The following is a 27,043-nucleotide window of genomic DNA, read 5'->3' as shown; positions in this document are numbered from 1 at the left end:
TCTTTTGTTCTCATTCTTTGAAAATATTTTATGCTTAGATGCTCTAACTAGAAACTTGTGCATTTTCAATAAAGTCTTTTCTAGTTTTTCATACAACAACATGCTTTTAATATTCAATTCAACATATGATTCAACAAACAAATTAACACAATAATTTTCACATGAATCATTGCATGCTATGTCAATAGTAATATCACAATATTCAATAGATGATTCATAAAGTAATGTGTTGCAAGAATCAATAGATGAATCATCACATGCGATATTAATTAACTAGAAGGAGAAACATATACTTCCTCATTGGTTATTGTAGTATACTCATGATTTTCCACTACCTGATCATTAAGACTTGGAGCATTGGGAGTGGCAATCTCCTTTTCCTAGGTCTCTCCATATTTCCTTTCTAGTTCAACCCAGACCTTCTTTTGACTCTGACATGACACAAACTCAACATAAATATTAGAATCCAACGCAAGATATAACATGTCCATGGCATATGAATTTGCACGCGTCAAGGTAATATCATTTTTGTTTACAGACATACACATTCCTTTGACAATCACCTGTCAGACCCTCCAACTTATAGATTTTATAAATACACTCATTCTAATTTTCCAGGTGGTGTAATTGACACCACAAAATAATGGAAGACCGAAAGGTGACTGTCCCTCACTGAATGGGGATACACCAATGTGAGCTATCTTGATCTTTTAGCAAAAATGTTTAAGTCAATGCTACAAGGCTCTGATACCAGTTGTTAGCTTTGGTGTATTCCCAAGATGGGGGGAGGGGTGAATTGGAATTTCTAAAACTTATTCCCAGGTTAAACCAGATGTTAGCAGAATATCACAACCTAGGGTCTTTCTATGCAATCCCAAATGCTCCGATAAATATAATATGCATAAATTTAAATCATGCACATCATTTGCACTATAACATACACGTGCGATAAATTTGAAGTGTAGGACACACGATATGTTATCAGGGTTCGGCTAATTGTGCCTACGTCCCCGCCTGTAGCTCGCAAGCCGAAGGATTCTACTAATGATCACTTAATGGGTGGAGTGGCACCTAATACAATCAGGTCAATTAGCACAGGGCTGACCTCAACCTTTGCAAATTCTCCTTGTGGGGCAGAGAAGGCCCTAGGTCAAATTCATAGGGCTGACCCCAACCTGATCCTTCCGGGCTAGATCAAGCCCCCTCAGGCCACACCTAGAATACAACAGTATCACAATCAACTGGTACAGTGATTATGCTTTCATGTAAAGCAAATATGTACCCAATATGCACAATCACATACACATCAACAATGTAGGTAAATGTAAGCTCAGTGATGTGTCTTTTTGTGCAAGACACACTCAACAAGATATGATCGCTAATATGCTCAAAAGTGTTCTAAACAAGTTGTATATTTGAAACAAGATAAATTAGGGTTTCAAAGATGTTAATCAAGTATTCAAACTAACTCAAAAGACTTTCCTTGAATGTAATGAGCACAAGAGTACTTTGAAAATATTTTAGCTTGTAGAAAAATATTTTGCACAACAAAATCAAAGTTATGGGATACTTGCAATAACAATGCATATATCCTAAGCTTGCTAGTTTATCCCAACACAAGATTTATCATTTTCAAATCTATGGGATAAACTTTGCTAACTCCCCAAAAATAAATCAATCAATCAAACAAGAATAATGAGAGTATTAGCAATATCTAATATACACTAGCACAACTAATATGCTTTCACAATACTAAAATATATTAAGGGAATAGAGTTATGAGAGTATTTGGGCAAGAATAGGATTTTGAAATTGAGAGGATTTTTGTTAATGATTTTCTACTAATCACACACTAATCCATACAAATGAACTCATATTTATAGGCTAGGGTAAAATTATAACTGTTTAGGACCCATAAGGAATTATTAGAAAAGTTCCAAAAAGCTTAAGCACATTTAACCCTTATTAACTCAATTTTATCTCAGTTAAATAATTTTTAACTCGCAGAGGTTCAGGTGGCTGAACCTTGGTTCAGTCACCCAAATAGCCTCATTTAAAAAAGCCTTAAAAAATAGTTCGGCATCCCGAATGAAGGTTTGGTAGCTCGAACAAAAGTGGGAAACATTCGTTCATAGGCTTGGGTGCTAGGTGTTAAGTTCGGTTAACCGAACTAACCAATTCGGTCACTCGAGGTCTGATTTGAACACAAAGGTTTGGCAGCCCGAGTTGGTGAAAAGTAACCTTCTAAGGGTTCGGGCACCTGAGGGCGATAAGGTCATTTTGGGTTCGGTCACCCAAAGCCTGGTCAAATTGCTGACTTTCCAGCAGTTCGGGCGCTTGAGGAGATTTGAACTCCTAGGGTTCGGTCATCCGACCTCTCTCAATTTTTTCAATTTTGCCCAATTTTACTTCAATTAATTCCCTAGATAATAAATGTGTTTATGGGGACAATGTGCACTAAAGGTTGGGACGTAGTTTCTAGGGTCCTACTGAGACCGTTTTGAGATAGTCCTAAAAATATAGTATCGATTAATCAAAGGGTGCCCTAAAGACATTTGGTACCCTAAGGTCAGTCTATGGTCATTTTGAGTTTACAGAAACCTACATGCATGACATGCAGAGACTATTACATACCATATCCCTAGTTACTATTACAGACCAAAATATTACATTAATTAAATTTACAAAATGAAAGAGAATCCTCAGGGTCTTCATCCTTTGCTTTCATGTGTCATCAATTAGTTTGTTAATATACCTACACACAAACTAGATAGACATTAAACACCAGAGTATTTGTCTTAATCAAAACAGGGCATGACCCATAGGGTCAACAGATTGGTTGGTAGCTAATCATGCCAGTATTGATTGTCATTAGAAAGAAGTAATTTTTAGACCATCTAGCGATCAAGAATTTAGATTTGTGGGTTCACATGTATGTGCTTCATCGCAGTTAGTGTCAGCCATGCAGGCAAGCAGACTATTCCTCGATGGAAGTCAGGGGTTTATGGCTTTTATAAAGGAGGTGTCAGGAAATGAATCGAAACTTGACAGTACACTAGTGGTAAGGGAATTTCCAAATATTTTTCCAGAAGAGCTACCTGGGTTGCATCCTGATCATGAGGTAGATTTTGCTCTAGATTTACCTCCACGGATAGGGCCGATCTCTAAGGTTCTTTACCATATGAGTTCAGTTGAATTGGGAGAATTAAAGGATCAATTGCAAGACTTGCGGGATAGGGCATTTATACGGCCCAGTGTATTGCCGTGGGGAGCTCCTGTGTTGTTTGTAAAGAAGAAAGATGGGTCTATGAGGATGTGTATTGATTACAGGGAGATAAATAAGGTTACTATTAAGAAAAAATATCCTCTACCCCGTATAGACGATTTGTTTAATCAGCTCCAGGGTACAAGAGTGTATTCCAAGATCGAACTCAGATCAGGTTATCATCAAGTGAAGGTAAAAACAGAGGACGTTTCGAAGACAGCCTTCAAGATCAGGTATAGGCACTATGAATTTCTTGTTATACCATTTGGTTTGACAAATGCCCCTACTATGTTCATGGACTTGATGAATACAGAAGGAGGCAGTCGACTTCCATCCTAAGATAGATTGTTAGATAGAGAGAATAATTCAAATACTCGAGGATATGCTCCGAGTGTGTGTATTGGATTTTGGGGGTAGTCGGACCCAGTATTTGCCACTAGTGGAGTTTGCCTATGACAACAGCTATCAAACTAGCATAGGCATGACACCATATGAAGTGCTCTATGTTAGGAGATGTCGTTCTCCTTTATATTGGAGTGAACTTGGTGAGAGGCGAGTCTTGAGACCATGAATAGTGCAGCAAGCGTATGATAAAGTCCGACTTATTCTAGATAGAAGCAATGCAGCACAGAGTTGGCAGAAAAGCAACACGAATACTCGCCGCTGGGAATTGGAATTTGAAGTGGGGGACCATGTGCTCTTGAAAATAGCACCACGAAAGGGAATCATAAGGTTTGGAAAGAAGGGTAAGTTGAGTCCTGGGTTTATTGGCCCATTTGAGATACTTGATAAAATTGGGCCAGTTGCCTATCGGCTAGCTTTACCACCAGGTCTATCCAAAATTCATGACGTATTTCATGTTTTTATGTTAAGGAAATATGTTCTAGATCCTTTCTATATTATTAATTATGCAGAATTAGAATTCAGTGATGCTCTTACATATGAGGAAGCTCTAGTGCAGATCTTGGATATAAAAGAATAAGAATTGCGCAGTAAAAAGATACCACTAGTAAAAGTCCTGTGGAGGAATCACGTTGTAGAAGAAGCTTCTTAGGAGCTTGAAGACGAAATCAGATAGAAATACCCCCACCTATTTAGTGGGTTACAACAGTGAATTGTAAGTTAAAGTAATGATAATTTTATTTTTTTTAGTACAATGTAATTGTAATGTAGAGTATAGGATAGGTAGTATTTTGGTTTTGGGGGAATTTTCTTTTATAGTTGTAATCTCCCAGAACTTTGAATGTAACCATGGTATTCCTCCGCTATAAGTGAGGATAAGTAATAAATAAGTTGACTGTTTGTCTCTATAGGATGGTGTTCTTCACAAATAGTAAATTTCGAGGACCAAATTTTATAAGGAGGGAAGAATGTAATAACCAAGGAAATTAATTAGGGCCTCGTCGATGAACATAGAGGATTTGTCGACGAGAACACATAAGAGTCTTATTGACGAGGACACGTATCGTCAATGAGAAAATACCGAGAGGGAGTTTTTGGTAGTCTGAAATTCGTCGATGAAGGGTTCAAGTTTGTCGACGAACTTTCTTCACGGACACATCGACGAGATGACATCTCTCGTCGACGAATCCGGGGCTACGAGTATTCTTAAAATCATATTTTTGTAGAATTTTGGTGCAGGAGTTTCCCCTTTCTCTCCCTAAACGTCCATCTCCCCTACTCTCTTCGATTCCGACCCCATTTCCTACCGGATCGATGATCTGAGGCCACCATGACACTCTTGGGAAAGTTCTCTACAAACCTATTGGAGTGGATCGTTGGTGGAAGTGATTTGAATTCCATTCCAATTTTAGGATAAGGCTTTTATTTGGAATTTTGCTTTACCATAGTTATAAGAAATGTAGTACACAGAGAAATACTGAAGTTTTGTTCTAGGTAATGTTGTTTTCAGGGTGTTTAACAGGGAGCCCTGCGGATATAGGACCAGTTGTAATAGGGGCTTTCCAATGATCAAGTAAGGGAAATTTTCTATGCTAGTTAAGGTAGAGATTATTACTAGTAAAATATAGTATATGTTCATGAGTATTCAGAGTAAGAATTTACAAGGTTTTACAAATTATGTTTAATCAGTTTTAGTTGTGTGGCATGAGAATATTGATATAGTATAGGGGTTTTACACAATTTTTTTTTTATTTTATAGAATTACGTTTATGTAGTTTCTACAGTATCATGATATACAATTTATACAGTTTCCAGAATACCATGATTTACAGTATATGTACAGAAACCTATACTTTACGACATTTTTAGAATACCCTGATATGCAGATTTCAGAACCATTATACTCAGTTATTTCAGTTAATAAGATATTTCAGTTATTTAGATAATTCAGTTATTCAGTTATCTTAGACATTCAGTTATTACAGTTTATTCAAATAAGTTTAAACCACATTATGGTTATTTCAGTTGTATCAGAAGCATGGTAAAATAGTAAGATAATCATATATATAAGTATTATATAGTATCAAACCCTGATGGACCATTACAGATCAATTTACGGAGCATGATACCATAGCTATATTTAGTTCAGAGTGCAACCACATTACTCAGATAGTATGTTGTATTCAGTGGTCGATTGTGCCTACATTGTGGACAGACTCCCCATCAGATAAAGGTCGAGGAGGTCAATCTGACTGTCGAAGTTCAGTTGACTTACCTTGGTCGGCCAGCCAGGATGGGTCCCGCCTACGCGCCGCACAACCCTGTCATGACGGGTTAAATCATGACATACAGTTATCCATCCAGGGAAGTTTTCGCAGTTATTATACATATACTCAAATTTACAAAAACAGCATAACTAACTATGAATATTAGAAGTATTATGAATATAAAATTTATAAGAAAAGTTATGTTAAGTAACATAGGTGTAGTCTATACTATACATTATTTATACATGCTCTCTCATATTCAGTTATCGATGGTATTTCTAAATCAGACTTTATAAATATGTAACTTTTTTGCCACACACTAGCGATAACATATTTCGTCTTATTGAGCGTTGTCTCATCCCAATGATTTAACATTTTTTTGGTGAACCAGTTAGGCGAGTAGATCAGGCTTGCAAATAGAGGGGGCTATTGTACTGCCCCATCAGTAGGGTGAGTATTTTTGGGAGGTTATTTTGTATAGCCCTGGTTTTAGATCTGAGTATTTCTTGGAACAGTTGTGTATGTATGTTTTGGAAATTGTTCAGACACTCTAGTATTGTAATGTATTTATATGGTTATGGTTTTATGAATTCAGCTTCTCGCTGCTTAGGTTGTTTGTTGTAGCACAATTTTCATAGGTCCTATCTGGACTAAAATGTCAGTTGACTTATAATAATAGGTATCGAAGCAATGGAATTTCACAATATATATATATATATATGTAAGGAAAAAAATCTTTATTAAATCAGGTTGTTACACACTACTTGGACATCAAATTCATTTGTGCCATGAAACCTTTTATATCTAAGGGCTCATGAGTTTAAATAGTTTTTTTTACTAACCCTTTTGCAGATGACAAAAGGGAGAGAAGGTTAATGAGCAAAATTTTATTCTCCTTCTTTTGTTATTTACAATTGGAAAATGATGAACATGATACTTGATTGCACACTTGAAATATTTATTTATTTTTGTATCATATAACTTTGTGTCAAATTGAATATTATTTGTTAAAGTTAGCTTCAAACACAAACAGCACAATGAACCCAACTGAACTAAAATGCATAACTTGAAAAATACTGAAGTCATCATGTTTGCATATGCTTGTTTTTATTGAATATCTTTTTTAACTTATGCATTTTGTTAGGGGGAGCCTTCTCAGGAAAACCCAATTTTGCTCCTATGTTTGTCATCATAAAAAATGGAAAGATTGTTGACTTTTTGAGACCGATCCCTATTCTGATTATGACAAACCACAACATCTCACTTGTGTACTTAGTGTGCATGTTTATAATTATGTAAGCACAAGTGATGGATGCAAAATGGAAGCCGTAAGAGCACCTGAACGAGCATATATCGGCATATTCAATGGGATTGCAAAGGAGCAAAGAATGAAAACTTTATTTATTTTTGGGTTCTAATAATAATTAGGTTTCAATTTGTGCATGCATAATTATGTGATTTGAATTGAAGCTCAAATGACCTTAGATTGACCATAGGACCTCCAAATAACATGAAATTTTTTTTTCATAAAGTTTATAACTTATACAAAGGTTTTAAAATGGTTTTGAAGTTAAAAGAAGGCAAAAAAAAAATTTTACGAAGGGATTGGTCAACCGGCCAATCAACTGAACAGTAGGGATGAGCAATTTTCTTGATCAATTAGTTCTTATCATAAAACATGTTTAACATGCAAGTTGTGGGATTTTATCTTAACTTTATTTTGATACAACGAATGTCCAAATTATGTCCAAAACACTGAAAGGTGTCCATAACAGAAAAACTCCTTTCATGTTTCTTTCATCTTATTGATGGGCATTTTTATCAATCCATAGCTTCTTAAATTAAAAAAGTATTCAACATGGAAGTTGTGGGATTTTCTTTTAGCATTCTAATGATACAAAGAACGTCTAATTTTAAGTTGTATAGTAAAATGTATGATCAAAACACTGAAGGGTGTCCGCACAAAAAACCCAAGGACAATTGACCGGGGCTTGGTCTTAGCCTACCGAGGCACACGAATTTCAAGCCTCAGTCGACTGACCATCTTGGGACAGCATTCCAATGGCCAGAAAATGGCTAGTTTTCAAAATATAACAATATTTTAACCCATTCAATGGCTACATAACGGCTATATGTTGTTGCCTTCTTCTTTTGTTTGTGGTATGTTTTCAAAGATAAAAATCTTTCCCATACTCTTCTTGAAAATAATTTTTAGGAAATATCTTTTTGGGCTTTTATTTAAAATGGCTTGAGCTTATATCAACTTCTATATATATAGCTTGAAAGCCCTTTTCATACTTATGATATTTGTTTCTAAAGATTTAACTTCTCCTACATTCTTCTTTTGAAAAATTATCTTTGGAGAATTATTTTTAAGTTATTCAAGTTTGGCTAGAGCATATTGATATATATATTTCATATCCATATTTATATTGCTTGAGAGCCAACTTGTATTTGAATTTATTCAAGGTCAAACATTTTAAGATCCTTAGCTTCTCCCATTCTTATCTTTCTATATATTTTTTGGGAGAAAATATTTTAGGGGTTGTTCAAGAATTTTTTGAGCATATATATTCATTGATATATATATATATATATATTGTACTTGAAAAGCTTCTTGACAATGGCTTGAGCTAATACTCACTTTCATATATCTTACTCAATGCCTAATTAGTATTTGAATTTTGAAAGGTAATTTTTAAAAGAGCAAAATAATTTTCCATACTCTCACTAATTTACTAGAAAAATATTTTGAGAGGATTTTTATAAACTCTACAGAGCTTCATTGTTTAAATAATATGAGAGTGCATTTAGATTTTAATGTGTACATCTCAAGACTCTATCCTGTAATGAGGAACCAGTTTGGCTCACCCTTGTAAATTGAGCTGGGGAGACTCCACTTCATAAGGATGAACCATTTTGGCTCAGCCTAGTAAATTAAGTTGGGGAGACTCCACCAGGTAAGGAGAACCAGTTTTGCTTCGCCTGGTAAGTGAGCTAGGGAGACTCCACCTCGTAAGGAGAAGTGTAAACGGCTTCTGCTCCGCCCGTTTAAGTGAACATATTAGTGGAATCCTTTTCCCAAAGCACAAACGTAAGCAGGATTGGCAAAACCTTGATAACAAATCTTGTGTGTGTGTGTGTGTGTCTATCTTGTTTATATTTTCGAACTTTATTTTCCTTAGGTGTATGCATGTTCATTTATTATGTTATTTGTTCAGCATACACTCAATTAATTTAAATGAGATATCTTCCATGTGTGTATGTTTGTATTCATTGTTTTAATCATTTTACATACGCGACTATGTTTTGAATAGGATATGATTTGTGGTGAATCGGCAATCTTAATTAGTCAAAAAAAAAATTTTAAATCCAATTCACTGCCCCTCTTGGGATCACACCATTCTAGTCATTAAGAATGTTGGTGGGAACATTATGAATTTTATTGCAGTTGTTTCCTTTTAGCACTGAAGTCTTTGTAGAGGAGGCTGAGGGAACCTAGCATGTTTGACCTGCATTAGTATAGTTACGAAGGAGATTAGAATAGTGCATTTGTGAGGGCTCCTAGTCTAGTAAGGGTGCGTGGAGCAAGGAGGAATGAATGACCAAAAGGATTATATTATTTGCAATAGGATTTTCTCTTAATGGCCCTCACAAGTTCTACCAAAATCTTCTTAATAACATCGACCCTCTTCACAAGATCCACAGTGCTAGCTTGCTACAATGACCTTATAAGAAGATCCTCTTAGGTATCACCTAGGTTCTTTCCTTTATCAAAAGTTCCATTAGTGTATTTTCAATGATATTCACCTTTTTATTTAAGTTATTTGCCTTTGTCATGCGTTTAACTAATCCCTCTTGTTAGGGTTCCTATACACTCGATCATGTTCACTAAATGGCCTCTATGGTCTTGTAGTTGGTTAATTGGCAGGCTCTCCAAGGCTTGGGTCCTTAACTACCAAAGATAAAATTTATAAACCTAACTTTCACAAGTTCTATAGAAAGTGAGTAAGTCGGGTATCGATCCATAGGGACTAAAGTGGAGTTATTTACCACTTCCAGCTTGGTATACTACGACTTTGTGTAAAGGGAAAAATATGATATTTTGGGGGTTTTTCTAACAATATATCGAAAGCATGTAAATTCTATATTATCACTACTCCAACAAAGAAGATCTAAGATCATGAATCACACCTAGACTATCATTTGGTGCAACTTTAGTCTAGTTAGCTACGCATCTTAGGTTAACGGCTAAGTGAACCATTCGAGGGCATAGAGTAGCGAAGGTGTACTAATCGTCTGGAGCACAATTGGAAACTAGGGTATACCCTATCTCAATGATCACAAATTCACCCTGTACATAAATCGTAGCTTAATCTGTATAGGCGACTGAATCCCTAACAAGGCTATCCTATCCCCCAAGGTATCATAACTTTAAAAAATGTAAACTTGCATGGTATTGAAATGAAAGCATGTAAATGAAAGCAATAAAGAAAAGTATGTAAATGAAAACATGTAAAGATGGCTTCAATTACAATCTCAATAGTCTGTCACTAACAACAAAAATACAACAGAGAACCCTAATCTACTCGGCAACACAAGGAATGAGAAGGTTGTCATGGGCCTTCACAAATCCAAGCATGAACCAGAATAAGAATTGAAATCAATAATAGCAAATCTACTCTACTTGGTTCTTAATGGCGTTCTAGGTCTGTCACTAACCCAAAAGGGGCCAAAGAGGAACCCTAACCACATAGACGAAACTTGGTTTTATACCCAATAGGATTTAAAAGGTTTGAAATTCAAATAGGAAAGTTCAGCATAAAATCTCGCACAGAAGATTGTCGCTGTTGATCAAGTCATACCATGTCTTCCCCTGGTGGTGCCTTGGTCAAATCATGCGGGAAATCAAGAATTTGAACTTTAGTATCTTTGACTTGGTTGTGCTAACGGGTCTTGCAAGCCAAGCTATTGGTCGAGACTCGTAGGATATCAACTTTAGTTCATCTTCAAGGTCTCGACCTGGTCGCCCATCAAGGTCTTCTAGGTCGAGCACTTGGTCGAGACTCTCAGTATCTTTGGCTCAGTCAGCTTTGGTATCTCGACCTTGTCGCCCTCGAGGCTCACTTGGTCAATCACTTGGTCGAACCTTGTAGCAATTCTTCTTCGGTTTGAACCCTGAGGTCTCCAACTTGAGATCTGGTTGCCCCTGTGATGGTCAAACATGCTCTTCTTTTCTTTGATGAGTTGAGGCTCTAGCGGCTTGGTTGAGCATCTGATTTGAGCTTTAAGTATCCCAAATACTCCTTTGGCTTCTTGTATTACTTAACTCATCAATTTTAACCTATTTTTCCTAAAACATGAACAAACCTTGCATAACTCCGAGCTATAATAACAAAGGACAAGATAAATGAAGACAAAACAAAGGTAAATAGGGGCCTAACATAGTGCATTTTAGGGACTTATCGCGACCCCCGACTTACACTTTTCTAGTCCTCAAGCAAAGAAAAAGTTAAGAAAACTAGAAAATCCTATCTACCTCTTTTTTTGTGGGAAACACAGTTGCATTTATTGTATGAAACAAGGCTGTAAATCCCTAGGTGATCCTAGTGGATGAGTTGTAGTCTTTTGAGGGTTTCTAGGGCGGTTCCTGTCAGCCTTACAAGACTTAAAATCTTGTCTTAATGATAACAAATCAGAGGAACTTAAAATATTTGGTTAAGTGATGATATTTTAGGACTCAAGTATGTGAATAAGAGGTCAAGTGCACACAAGGATTATTGAAAGCTTATAGTCCAAAGAAAGAAGATCTCATAAAACTTATACTATTAAAGCATGCATTCAAAGATGATTTTATGAAGCTTAAAGTAAATTGAAGTTGGAAGTCAAGGTAGACTCAAGAGATGGAAAAACATGAAGACTTAAGTGCTTAGAATGTACAAGTCTTAAGAAGTCTCATATAAGTACTTCAAGCGATTTCAATATGGATACATGAAACTCTTAGGTTCATTTCATGGACCTAGATACCTTTTCAAATACTTGGAAATTATTTTTATAAGGTCAAAAGTTATTTCAAAAAGGTTAAAATTATTTTTGGAATGAAAAGCACCAAAATGGGATTTTCCAAATTATGTTCTTTTTTCTATATTAGCATTGATGTGCAATTTTCTCTATTGATTGATTTTATATTCAAACATGATCTAAACAAAAGTTGTAGGAGTTTTTTTTATATTTCTTTTGATACCAATAACATCTAATTTGGAGTTTTATAGAAAATGTTATGACCAAAATACTAAAGGGTGGTTGAAACTATCAGACGACCAACCATATCTATTTAGGCGACTAAACAACAGACAAAACCTATCCAGTCGACTGACTCTTTTCTACCCAGTTGACTAACACCTTGCTACCTTTGAATTTGTAGTGTTTTTAATGACCCAGGTGATAGACTATTCGTACCCAGTTGACTGACTCTTCAAAATTCAAATTTTTAAAAGTAATCGGAACTTTCCAAAATTTAGTTTTTGAATTCTAAATGTTATGAAAACTTGGGAAACACTCCAAGTCACTTGGGGAACACGGAATACACTTTATAAACTCTATAAATACCCCCAAGACAAGGGATTCAACACACCAAGAATTAAAATCAGCAATCAAGCCTTATTGCTTACAATTTTCAAAAGCTCTGTTGCTCACTTACTTGCTGAAGTTTCTACTGAGTCTTGCTGAGAATTTCTCACTAATCTATGTGCACATATTCTAAATCTTTCAATCTAAGAAATAACATGGTGATATTTATCTTGAGCTTCATCTTTCTATATTTTTATTTGATTGAAGTATAGTATTTTTCTATTGTACTAATCTGTTCTTGAAGAGAGTGTCTTTGTACACCAAATTTGTTTCTTGTTTTTATAGATGGTTCGGGATTGTTGAATTGTTATACCAAGTGTAAGGTATCACTTGGAGAGGGGTCTCCACCCTAGTTGAAGGAGGGATTGTAAAAGGTTGCTCCTGCCTGCCAAAGGAGTGTGTAAGGTTGCTCCTACCCATAAAGGAGTACAGTGGAATCCTTGGGTTTGTTTGCCTAAGGAGAGGATGTAGGTGGGTATAGCCGAACCTCGTAAAACTCGCATCTCACTCTCTTCTCTACTCTTTAATTTTTTGCATATATAAATTGCATGAATGTTTATTTAAGTGTTGGAAATTAATTTTTTATTGATATTGTGAAAACTTTAATTAAGGGGAGTACGTTGATTGATCTTTTGTGGAAACCTTAAAGGGAGTACGTTGATTAATCGTTTGTGGAAACCTTAAAGGGAGTACGTTGATTAATCATTTGCAGAAACCTTGATTAAAGGAAGTGCATTGATTGATCAATACCAAAGCTCATTAACAAATTAATCGGTTGCATATTTCATGTTACATGTTTAACATCAATATTTGAGTTTTGGAAGCTTGGTTAAATTTTCTATTGTGTTTCATGTTGAAGAAATCAAGCTTTCCTTGTTTGTAAAGGTTATTCATCAGTTATATATTTAAGCTCAAATCTAAATCTGAATATTGGAAGCATTGCTGAAATTGTTGTATGGTTTCATATTGTGAAAGCTTATTTTGATTAATTAGATTGAGTTCTTGGATGTGCTAAGGAACTTGCAAAGTATTCAAATTAGTTTTCTCATTCATAAAGATTCAATCTTTAATTAATTGTCCGATGTATTTGTGATTGTGAAATTGAGGAATCCTAAAATGGTCAAGAAAGAACTAATTAAAGAGGGTATAAAGAAATTTTTAATCCCAACTCACTCCCCTTTTAGGAGTCACACCTTCCTTTTTAATTGGTATCAGAGACTAGATATAGCAAATCTTAATTATAAACTATATAAAGATCTCTATGGTACAGTTAGGAGTATCTCCTTTTGCTGAGGGTCAATCCTCAACTAGACCTCCAATTTTATGTGGTGCAAACTATACTTTTTGGAAACAAAGAATGAGAATCTATCTACAAACCATGGATTGGAAGGCATGGAAAGTTGTCACACATGGTGACCATATCCCCACTAAATTAGTTGATGGTAAAGAAGTACCCAAAGAAGAAAAAGACATGACTGATAATGATTTTAAGTTGCTACAAATTAATTCAAGTGCCATGAATGCATTGTATTGTGCCTTAAATGTAAATGTGTTTAATAGGGTCATGACATGTAAGATAGCCAAATAAATTTGGGATAAGTTAAAGGTAACCTATGAAGGAACGGTAGATGTTAGAGATAGTAGAATCAGCATGCTCACAAGCGAGTATGAGGCCTTTAGGATGAACCTAGATGAAACCATCACTAGTATGTAAACTAGGTTCACCCATATAATAAACTCCCTAAATGCCTTAGGAAAGAATTACTCAACTTATGAAATGATCCAAAAAATTCATAGAGGAGTTCCACCAATTTGGGAAACTAAGGTCACATCAATAATTGAAGGAGGAAATTTGAAAAAACCTCGCTAGATGAATTAATAGGTTCTCTAGTCACTTATGAGATGACAATAAACGAAATAAGTGGAAAATCTAAAAACAAGGAATCCATTGCATTTAAAGCCTCAAGTGAAAGCTCTAGTGATGAAGATGAAAAAGTGATGGATGTAAATGATGTAGCCCTCATAACCAAAAGACTTGCAAAAATCCTTAGAAAGAAGAATAAGTTTACAAGAAAAATTTGGAACTCAAAATCAGATGAAGATGAAGAAGAAGAAATCAGTAAGAAGAAAACAAAAGGCTCAACTTCCAATGCGTTATAATTGTAAGAAAGTTGGACACATAAAATTGAATTGTCCACAACTTAAAAAGGATTCCAAGAAGAAAAGGAAAAAGGCAATGAAGGCCACTACATGGAACAATACAAGTACAAGTAGTTTAGAGAGTGAATCAAGTGACCAAGAAGTTGCTTATACTTGCTTTATGGCATGGGACGATGATGAAGAACACAGTTCCACATCCAAATCATTAAATGACTAATACAATGAATCTTGCTCATCCAATGATCATAGTATGTCATCTTATGAAGAATTACAAAGTGAACTATTCAAGAATTATAAAATTCTCGTTAAAGTAACTAAACAATACACTTCATTGAAAAATAAGAATGAAACTGATATGAAAGAATTAGAATTTAAAAATCATGCTAAAAGAGAAAAAGGATTTAAAAATCAAGAGATTAGAAAACAAGAATGAAAAGATGATGAAAGAATTGGAAGATCTAAGATCCCAAACTTCCATTAATAATGAGAAAGATCTATATATTTATGAACTAGAAAAAAAAATCAACAAAATATCTCAAAATCAAGAAAAGGGTAAAAATACACAAGACCTAAAAATCTGTGATCTTGAAAAGAAAATTGAGGATCAAAATAAAATAATTTACATCATCACTGGAGGAAAAGAAAATCCTGATAAAATGATTGGTACACAAAGAATGTCCTTGAATAAAGAAGACACAGGATTCAATGGAGTTGAGAATATAAGAAAAAAGAACCTCTACATAGGGTACTTTACAAAAGCCTCCAAATACTGTGCTAGCACCTCCTCAAATGCTTACACACATACCATATATTTTCTATGTAAGGAGAAAGGACACATTAAGTTTGAATATCCATTAAAAAGAAAGGGTGCAAAAAATCAGACAAGTTTGGAGAATGAAAGAATGAACTCTTGTTAAATCATCCAGACCCAAGAAAGTATGGGTACCTAGATAAAAAGCCTAGTTCACAAACTAAGGACTCCAGAGATATTAGGATTAGTCATTCCCTTTTTAGAAATTAGGAAAGCTAAATCTATACTAAAATGAAAACGGATGGCTCCATAGCCTACAAGATTCAAGTTAGCCAATTCAAATATAAGAAGAAAATTTCTCCTTGTTCAATATATGGAAAGCTACTTAATCCAATTTAATACAAGGATATTGAACTAGTTGAAATGGAAAATCTTAAAGAAGAGTTTATGAGCTTATTGACGACTATAACATTGAAACAAATGAATACAAAAATGGTATTGTTGGCCACAAATCAAGAAAGCTTGGATTGTACAAGGCTTATCTTTGAAATCAAGGAAGTCATTTGCTTCAAAAAGCCAATTTAGAAAGTCATTTGAAGCTTGAAAAAATGATAAATCAAAAGATAGAGATTGAGTTGCAAAATTGAAATAACTTGCTAAACATGAGCATGTTATGGTATTAATGATATTGATATGATATTGGTATTATTCTTGATATTGGTATCCATGAGCACTTACATGAAATTAATTGACATTTGAGCATGACATGATAAATTTAAGCATGATTGGTAATCTTGACACCTTCATGAATACATAGTTTACACTTCAAGAATGAAATTTTGAATTTATTAAATATAAAATACATTTCATTCAGGGGGAGTTATACTTATTAAGTAATGATATCATGATTACTGAAAATTATTGAAAATTCTGATATACAATCTTTTGTATTTTCTCATGTTATTTTGTGATTTATTGTCTATTTTTTATGTATGATGAATGCAAAGTTTTTCCTTTGTGCCTTCACTGGATATATACTTTTTCTTATGCTTGCTCTTTGCCTTAGTATTTATATGTTTTTATTGATATCTTACTCTTTTTGATTGATGTCAAAAGGGGAAGAAGTTTTGGGCAAAAATTAAGCATGATAATTGGTCTTGAATTATGACATGATGTGATATTAAACTATTCTTGATATATGAGAATGATATTGAAATTTATCGTGAATTTTGATATGCATATTGAAATTGATCTTGATATTGCAAATATTGTTAAGTTGATGCTTATTGTAAGGGGGAGCCTTTTTAAGACTTACTTATTTTTGCTACTTGTTTGTCATCATCAAAAAGGGAGAGATTTTTGGCCTTACAAGGCTTAAAATCTTGTTTTGATGATAACAAATCAGAGGAACTTAACATATTTTGTTAAGTGATGATATATCAAGACTCTAGTATGTGAATACAAGGTCAAGTGCACACAATGATTATTGAAAGCTTATAGTCCAAAGAAAGAAGATCTCATAAAGCTTATACTATTAAAGCATCGATTCAAATATGATTTGATGAAAATTAAAGTTAATTGAAGTTGGAGGTCAAGATAGACTCAAGAGATGGAAAATCATGAATACTTAAGTGCTTAGAATGTATAAGTCTTAAGAAGTCTTATGTAAGTACTTCAAGCGATTTCAACATGGATACATGAAACTCTTAAGTTCATTTCTTGGACCTAGATACCTTTTAAAATACTTGAAAACTATTTTTTTAAGGTCAAAAGTTATTTCAAAAAGGTTAAAATTATTTTTAGAATGAAAAGCACCAAAACATGATTTTCCAAATTCTTTTTTTTTTTATATCCGCATTGATGCGCAATTTTGTCTATCAACTGATTTTTATCTTCACAAATAATCAACATGAAAGTTTTAGGATTTTTTTCTTATCTTTATGTTGATATCAATAAAGTCTAATTTGGATTTGTATAGAAAACGATATGACAAAAATATTAAAGGGTGGTTGAAGCTGTCAAGTGACTGACCATATATGTTTGGGCGACTGAACAGAAGACAGAACCTATCCAGGTGGCTGACTCCTGTCAACCCTATCGACTAACAACTTGATACCTTTGAATTTTAAGTGTTTTTAATGACCTAGGTGATTAACTCTTCGTACCTAGTCGACTGACTCTTTGGAATTCAAATTTTTAAAAGTAACGGGAAGTTTCCAAAATTGAGTTGAAATTAGGATAACTTCTCAAGAAGGGGTGAATTGGGATATTAAAAGCTTTCTTTTAATTCCTTTTAAGAATACTTAACTTCTTTTATTGTTTAATCAATTCTTTGATTTTTTTGTTTAATTTGTCAAACACATAATAACTTGGTTTCTTTTATACAATCAACAATACAACTAATTAAACATCCAATCTTCAACCACACTATCCAAACCAATCAAACACAATTGGAAAGCAAAACAACCAAGTCAAAATTAAGATAATTGCATTACTATTTAGATTGATGAAAGCATTCATGATTCAGTACTCTTGGAATGTAAACACACTCCAATCAATATCAAACTTTAAACAATTTAACTTTCAATTTTTGTTTGGTTTGCAACCCTGTAGTGAATTTGAATCAAAACTTGTATTAATGAATTTGCTTTTTCAATATGATGTTCAATATAAAATCTAATCACTCTTTCCAAATATTTAGAATTCAAATAAACTCTTGGTAAATTTATCGGTGTTTAACCAAGTAACGTACTCCTATATGGTTTTCGTAAAGTAAGGTTTAACCAACGTACTCCCTTTCGGTTTCCGCAATCCCAAATCAAAATTGAACCTTAAGTTTATTTAACTTCCAAGTTACATAGTTTGTATGTTTATCAATTAAACCGTCCACGTAATTGTATATGTACTAAAAGTAAAGAGTAAGGGAAAGAGAGAGGAACACAAGATTTTACGAGGTTCGGCTTCAACACAACCTACATCCTTGCCTTTGGAAAAACCACCAAAGGGTTCCACTATCGCAGTTCCTTTACGAGGCGGAACAAAACCTTTACACACTCCTTTAGTAGGCTAGAGCCCACCTCTCCAAACGATATCCTCTCATTCAGTCACTCCTTAACTAGGCTAGAGCCCACCTCTCTAAGCAATATCCCTTTCTTAGCCAACAATCCAAACACCTCAAACTATCCAAGAACTACACAAAATATGAAGAAAATACTGCTTACAAAGCACTCTCAGAACAGAGTAGATTAGTACAATTTCAGCTTTAGGTACTTCAATAATTTAAATACCACAAAGAAATAGAATTGAAGCTCAAGAGTAGAATTCACCAAGGGTTCCTTTGTGCTTTGAGAAAATTCAGTATGAGAACCTTGGGTTGGTATTTCAACAGCAATTCAGATGATCTCTCTTCAACAAGAGTTTGAGAAATTCAAAGCTTTGAAAGAGGTTGAGAGATTTGATACAAGTGTGCTGTGTAATTACTTGTCTTTTTGAAATATTGAGATTAGGAAAGTATTTATAGGCATTATAGGCTTAGTTTCCTTGCTCCCCAAGTGACTTTGAGTGTTTCCCAAGTTTCTACAACGTTCATATTTTGAAAAACCAATTTTTGAAATCTTCCCATTGGAGTTTAAAAAATACAACCCGTGGAGTCAGTCGGCTAGACAGGCAACTGAGTAGTTCAAAAAAACACAAGGTCAGTCGGTTGGACAGGCAGCTGACACCATTCTGTCTTCCAAAAATTAATTCAAGAAATTGTCAGTCGGCTGGCGAGACACAGTTTATTTTTTGTCAATTGACTGGCTGTCAGTCAGCTGGGTGATTTTACCTTTGTTAAGTCAGTCGGCTGGACAGATAATATTTCTATTATTTTCTGTCAGTCAGCTAACTGAACCAAGGTCTTTTTGGTTAGTCGGCTGGGCAGACCATTAACTGTTTTTTTCCTTTTTGGTTTTTCAAATTTAGTTTCGCTTATATGTTTTGATCTTTTATGAAACCATTTTCCATGGTTTTTAAAAGGTCTCTAAGTCCATATAACATCCCCTAAAGAGCTCCAACAATATTTCAAAAGATATTTAAATATTAAAGCACTTACATGAAGACTTCTAAACTTTTTGTTTAATCTTGAAAACTTTGAGTCTCCATGCTTTGGTCTTTTCATCTTCAAGCTTTAAGATACTTCAAGCTTTTCATTTAGTTCTTCTTTATCTTCAAGATTTAATATATCATCCATTCCTTTAAGTATTCTTTAAACTTCATATGATCATGTTCCTTTGAAATGTAAGCTTCAATTGATCCTTGTGAGTACTTGACCTTGCTTTCATATATGTGAAATCTAAAATATCATCACTCAATCAAATATGTTAAGTTCCACTTGTTTGTTAGCATCAAAATAGGATGTTAAGCCTTGTAAGGCCAACAATCTCTCACTTTTTGATGATGACAAACAATGAGCAAAAAAAGGAGTGAGCCTTAAAAAGACTCCCTCTTTCAATAAGCATCATCTTGAACATATTTGTAAAGATCATTCAATATCATGCATATCAATACCAATTTCAAGATCATTCAATATCATGTACTTCTCCCCTTCGTCAAATACTTCTCTACCTTTTGAAATATAATTCACATTGCAAATTTCAAAATATTTCATACCAAACCCAATTTTCAATTTTTGCTCAAAAACTTCTCTGTGTTTTGACATCAATAAAAAAGAGTAGGATATAAACAAAATAAATCATATTTTTGAGCATATGAATATCAATCATGCATATCAAGTATATGATACCAATTTAGATTTTCATTAATTCTAATTCCTATTGAACTTTTAAATTTTTAATACCAAACTCAATTGAAAATTTGTGATACCAATTGAAGATTTATGATACCAATAAAAAATAATTCATGATACGAAAAAAAAAATTAGGGAGAAACAAAATACAAGTTATGAGTCATGATACTCCCCCTTTGATATTATTCAAGATACCAATTGATGATTTTATGATACTAATTTAAAATTTTAAATTTAATTCATGATATCAATTGATTAATAGGGAAATTATCATAACATAAGCAGTAAGTCATAACTCCCCCTAAATTCAATACATTCAGTTTTGTTACCAACTTTGCATTTATCATCCCATGTTTCAAAACATTTAATCATATCATGTATCAAATATCAATATCATGCTAATATCATCAATGTCATACCATGCTCATAGACATAATCATACTTGTCATGCTCAAAGACAAATTGATCATTTAGATTGTGATACTAAGTGAGCATTTAAATTTTGATACCAATTAAAATTTTTAAATTGTGATCCCAAAAATACTTTATAGATACCAAAGTCATTATCACATCATGCATAGCTCATGGATACCAATATTACTGTTATATCTTTCATAGCTCATTGATTTCAAAGTAAAAGTAGTAAGTTTATCCATATGATTCATCAATAGCATGCATGGTCAAGAATTAATCTCATATCAAAATTCATGCTTATGCGCAATAATCTTATGCTCAAATTTTCGACATAGTGATCCATAAATTATCAATATAAGTCAAGTCATGTAGCATATAGCATATCAGCACATCACATAAACAGGGAGCATATCATATAGCCATGTAAGCGTGTAGTATATAGGCTTTCATTCTCAAATATCTTCTTCTTAATCAAAATACTTATGTAATAAGCTTAATTTGATATTTTCTTAATATTTTCTTAAGTTTAAGCCTTGTAAAAAATCATCCTATGATTTTGGACCAACAATGCTATTTTCTTTATGTTTGTACGAAGTTAATATTCCACTTTTGGTACCCATACCTTTTTGGGTCCGGTAGGTTTCATAGGGGATATTTCTTTTATCTTCCATACTTATTTTGTTTTGACACCCTTTCTTTTAAATGGACATTCAAACTTTATATGCCCCTTTTTCTTACATTAGTAGCATATGGTGTTAGTGTAAGCATTAGAAGACGTGTTTGCATAGTCTTTGGATCCTTTTGAGAAATATCCCATGTACAAATTCTTTTTCCTTTTATTTTCAACTCCATTGAAACCAATGCCTTCTTTGTTCAATAACATTCTTTGTGAACCAATCATCTTATCAAGATTTACTTTTCCTCTAGTGAAGTTATAAATGATCTTATCTTTATCTTTGATTTGACTCTTGAGATCGTTTATCTCCATCTTTTTCTTGTTGTCAATGATTTCTATAATTCTAGAGATAATTTTTTGATTCTATCCTCTAATTAGGAAATATACATATCTTTCTTATATACTGTAGAGGATAGGGATCGAAGGTCTTCTATCATTTGTTCATTCTTGCTTTCTAATTTCTTGATTTTCAAGTTGTTTTCTTTTTCAACAAGAGTTTTAGCTTCTATTTCTTTTATTGCAGCTTCATACTTATTTTCTATTTTCTTGATCCTTGAATCCTTTGCTCTTTCAGCATTTCTAAGGGATTCTAACTCTTTCATTAATCCTTCTTTCTTATTCTTCAATGAAGCATTTTGTTTATTTACTTTGATAAACATCTTATGTACTTTGAATAGATCATTTTGTAGTTCATCATAAGATGACATATCCTCATCATTGGATTCACTAGATGAATTACTATAAGAATTATCTAAGGGTTTGGCTGAAGAGCTTTCCTCATCGTCCCAAGCCATAAAGCAAGTATAAGCAACCTCTTGTTCACATGATTCATTTTTCGAATTACTTGTACTCATCATGTCCCAAGTAGTGGCTTTCATGGTTTTTTTCTTTTTCTTCTTAGACTCTTTCTTTAGTAGTGGACATTCTAGTTTTATATTTCCAACTTTGTTGCAATTGTAGCACGTAGGAGTTTTATTCTTTGATTTCTTGCTAACTTCTTCTTCTTCTTTATCTGATTTAGACTTGGACTTTCTTCTCTTGAATTTGTTTCTCCATCTTAGTATCTTTGCTAGATTTTTGGATATGAAGGCTTCTTCATCTTCATCCATTTCACTACTTGAGTTTTCTTTTAAGGCTTTAAAAGCTATTGATTCTTGGGCTTTGGTTTTTCCACTCTTTTCATTTATTGCCATTTTGTATGTGAGGAGAGAACCTATAAGTTCATCTAAGGAAGTAGTTTTTAGAATTCTTCCTTCCATTATGTTAGTGGCTTTTGGTTCCCATATAGTTGACAGCCCTCTAAGAATTTTCCTTATCATCTCATAAGTAGTGTAGGTTTTTCCTAGTGCATTTTGGGAATTTATTATGTGAGTGAACCTAGTAAACACACTAGTTATAGATTCATATGGGTTTATCTTAAAAGCTTCATATTCACTTGTAAGCATATCGATCCTATTATCCCTAACATCTATAGTGCCTTCGTAAGAGACTTCTAGCTTGTCCCATATTTCTTTAACTGATTTGCAAGCCATTACTCTATTAAATTCATTGGCATCTAAAGCACAATATAGAGCATTCATAGCACTAGAGTTTATTTGTAACATTTTATAATCTCTTTCAGTCATGTCTTTCTTTTCCTTAAGTATTTGTTTTCCATCTACTAATGGGGTAGGAATTAGATCACCATCCGTGACAACCTCCTAGGCTTTCAAATCCATGGTTTGAAGGTATATTTGCATTCTCTTTTTCCAAAATGTGTAATTTATACAACAAAATATAGGAGGCTTAGTTGAAGATTGTCCCTCTCCAAAGGGAGCTACACCTAAGTTAGCCATATAGATCTTTTTTATAACTACTTGTTAGGATTTGTTATAACCCCACTCTGATACCAATTGAAATTAGGATAGCTTCCCAAGAAGGGGGTGAATTGGGATTTTAAAAACTTTCTTTTAATTCCTTTTAATAATACTTAACTTCTTTCATTGTTTAATCAATTCTTTGACTTGTTTGTTTAATTTTTCAAACACATAATAACTTGGTTTCTTTTATACAATCAACAATACAACTAATTAAACATCCAATCTTCAACCACACTATCCAACCCAATCAAACACAATAGGAAAGCAAAACAACCAAGTCACGATTAAGATAACTGCGTCACTATTTAGATTGATGGCATTCAAGATTTAGTACTCTTGGAATATAAACACACTCCAATCAATATCAAACTTTAAACAATTTAACTTTCAATTTTTGTTTGGTTTCCTACCCTGTAGTGAATTTGAATCAAACCTTGTATTAATGAATTTGCTTTTTCAATATGATGTTCAATATAAAATCCAATCACTCTTTCCAAATATTTAGAATTTAAATAAACTCTTGGTAAATTTATCTTTGGCTGTTTAACCAATTAACGTACTCCCATATGGTTTCCACAAAGTAAGGTTTAACCAACGTACTCCCTTTCGATTTTTGCAATCCCAAATCAAAATTGAACCTTAAGTTTAATTAACTTCCAAATTACGTAGTTTGTATGTTTATCAATTAAACCATCCACGCAATTGTATATGTACTGAAACTAATGAGTAAAGGAAAGAGAGAGGAACACAAGATTTTACGGGGTTCAGTTCCAACACAGCCTACGTCCTCGCCCTTGGCAAAACCACCAAAGGGTTTCACTATCGCAGTTCCTTTACCGAGTGGAACAAAACCTTTACATACTCCTTCAATGGGTTAGAGAGCGCCTCTCCAAACGATATCCCCTTATTCGGTCACTCCTTAACTAGGCTAGAACCTGCCTCTATAAGCAATATCCCCTTACTTAGCCAATGATCCGAACACCTCAAACCGTCCAAGAACTACACAAAATATGAAGAAAATACTACATACAAAGCACTCTTAGAACAGAGTAGATTAGTACAATTTCAGCTCTAGGTACTTCAATAATTTAAATACGACAAAGAAATAGAATTGAAGCTCAAGAGTAGAATTCACCAAGGGTTCCTTTGTGCTTTGAGAAAATTTAGTATGAAAACCTTGGGTTGGTATTTCGACAGCAATTCAAATGATCTCTTTTCAGCAAGAGTTTGAGCAATTCAAAGCTTTGAAAGAGGTTGAGAGATTTGATACAAGTGTGTTGTGTAATTACTTGTCTCTTTGAAATATTGAGATTAAGAAAGTATTTATAGGCATTCTAGGCTTAGTTTCCTTGTTCCCCAAGTGACTTTAAGTACTTCCCAAGTTTCTACAATGTTCATATTTTGAAAAATCAGAAATTAATTCAAGAAATTGTCAGTCGGCTGGCGAGACACAGTTCATTTTTAGTCAGTCTGCTAGCTGTCAGTCGGTTGGGTGATTTTACCTTTGTTAAGTCAGTCGGCTGGACAGATAATATTTCTATTCTTTTCTGTCAGTCGGCTGACTGAACCAAGGTCTTTTTGGTTAGTCGGCTTAGCAGACCATTAACTGTTTTTTTCCTTTTTGATTTTTCAAATTTAGTTTTGCTCATATGTTTTGATCTTTCATAAAACCATTTTCTAGGTTTTTTAAAAGGTCTCTAAGTCCATATAACATCCCCTAAAGAGGTCCAACAATATTTCAAAAGATATTTAAATATTAAAGCACTTACACGAAGACTTCTAAACTTTTTTTTAATCTTGAAAACTTTGAGTCTCCATGCTTTGGTCTTTTCATCTTCAAGCTTTAAGATACTTCAAGCTTTTCATTTAGTTCTTCTTTATCTTCAAGATTTAATATATCATCCATTCCTTTAAGTATTCTTTAAACTTCATATGATCATGTTCCTTTGAAATATAAGCTTCAATTGATCCTTGTGAGTACTTGACCTTGCTTTCACATATGTAAGATCTGACATATCATCACTAAATCAAATATCTTAAGTTCCACTTGTTTGTTAGCATCAAAATAGGATGTTAAGCCTTCTAAGGCCAACATTTGTCAACCCTGTCGACTGACAACTTTATACCTTTGAATTTTAAGTGTTGTTAATGACCTAGGTGACTGACTCTTCGTACCTAGTCGACTAACTCTTTGGTATTCAAATTTTTAAAAGTAACGAGAAGTTTCCAAAATTGAGTTTTTGAATTCTAAATGTTATGAAATCTTGAGAAACACTCCAAGTCATTTTGGGAACACAAAATACACTTTATAAACTCTGTAAGTACCCCCCCAAGACAAAGGATTCAATACACAAAGAATTAAAATTAGCAATCAAGCCTTATTGCTAACAATCTTCAAAAACTCTCTTGCTCACATACTTGCTGAAGTTTTTACTGAGTCTTGTTGAGAATTTCTCACCGATCTTTGCGCACAAATTCTAAATCTTTCAATCTAAGAATGAACTCGGTGATATTTATATTGAGCTTCTTCTTTCTATATTGTTATTTTATTGAAGTATATTGTTTTCAATTGTAGTAATCTACTCTTGAAGAGTGTGTCTTTATACACTATTTGTTTCTTGTTTTTTGTAGATGGTTCAAGATTGTTGAACCATTGTACGGAGAGTGGGGTATTGCTTGGAGAGGGGACTCCACCCTAGTTGAAGGAGGGTTTGTAAAAGGCTGCTCTTGCTTGTCAAATGAGTGTGTAAGGTTGCTCCCACCTGTAAAGGAGTTGTCTAGTGGAATCATTGGGTGTGTTTGCCTAAGGCGAGGATGTAGGCGGGTATTGCCGAACCTTATTAAACTTGCGTCTCACTCTCTTCCCTACTCTTTAATTTTCTTCATATATAAATTGCGTGGATGTTTATTTAAGTGTTGGAAATTAATTTGTTATTGATATTGCGGAAACTTTAATTAAAGGGAGTACGTTGATTGATCTTTTGCGGAAACCTTAAAAGGAGTACGTTGATTTCTATTGTGTTTCATATTGAAGAAATCAAGCCTTCTTTGTTTATAAAGGTTATTCATCAATTATATATTTAAGCTCAAATCTAAATATGAATATTGGATGCATTGCTGAAATTGTTCTACGGTTTCATATTGTGAAAGCTTATATTGATTAATTAGATTAAGTTGTTGGATGTGCTAAGGAACCAGCAAAGTATTCAAATTAGTATTCTCAATCATAAAGATTCAATCTTGAATTAATTATCCGCTATATTTGTGATTGTGTAATTGATGAATCCAAAAATGGTTAAGAAAGAATTAATTAAAGAGGGTATAAAGAAGGTAGGTTCACTCTCATATGTGAGAAAGAATGTCATGATAAAACATACCACATATTTTGAAGAACTAATACTAAAAATGGAGTGAACTAATCTCATAAGAATGGGATCTAGCCTATTAATGAGGTATCGGGTCCTTCACCCTAGCGCCTTCTCCCCTACTCTCCACATCTAACCAAGACCACCCTAGATTGACTTATCCATGAACTAAGTACGAATACGTCATATGTATTAGACATCTAAAGAAGCTTTATACTTGTAGGATCATATTTGTTATGTCCCTAGCTTGACCTTTTTATACTTGGAGCAGGTATTCTATGTATTTGTCATTTCTTTTACTTTTCTGCTCATTATTTTCACATTTTTCTTTCATGGTCAACTAAGACAATCATTACAACTTTTATGTCTTCATACCACCAATAGGAAATTAAAATAAAAAAGAAGTTCCAAAAACTATGTCTTACTATGGGGGGGGGGGTGGGGCTCAATTCTCATGTCTTAAGTGCG

This window comes from Malania oleifera, chromosome 2 (genome assembly GCF_029873635.1).
Source record: "Malania oleifera isolate guangnan ecotype guangnan chromosome 2, ASM2987363v1, whole genome shotgun sequence".
NCBI classification, from domain to species: domain Eukaryota; kingdom Viridiplantae; phylum Streptophyta; class Magnoliopsida; order Santalales; family Ximeniaceae; genus Malania; species Malania oleifera.
Note: the sequence above shows the minus strand (reverse complement) of the source record.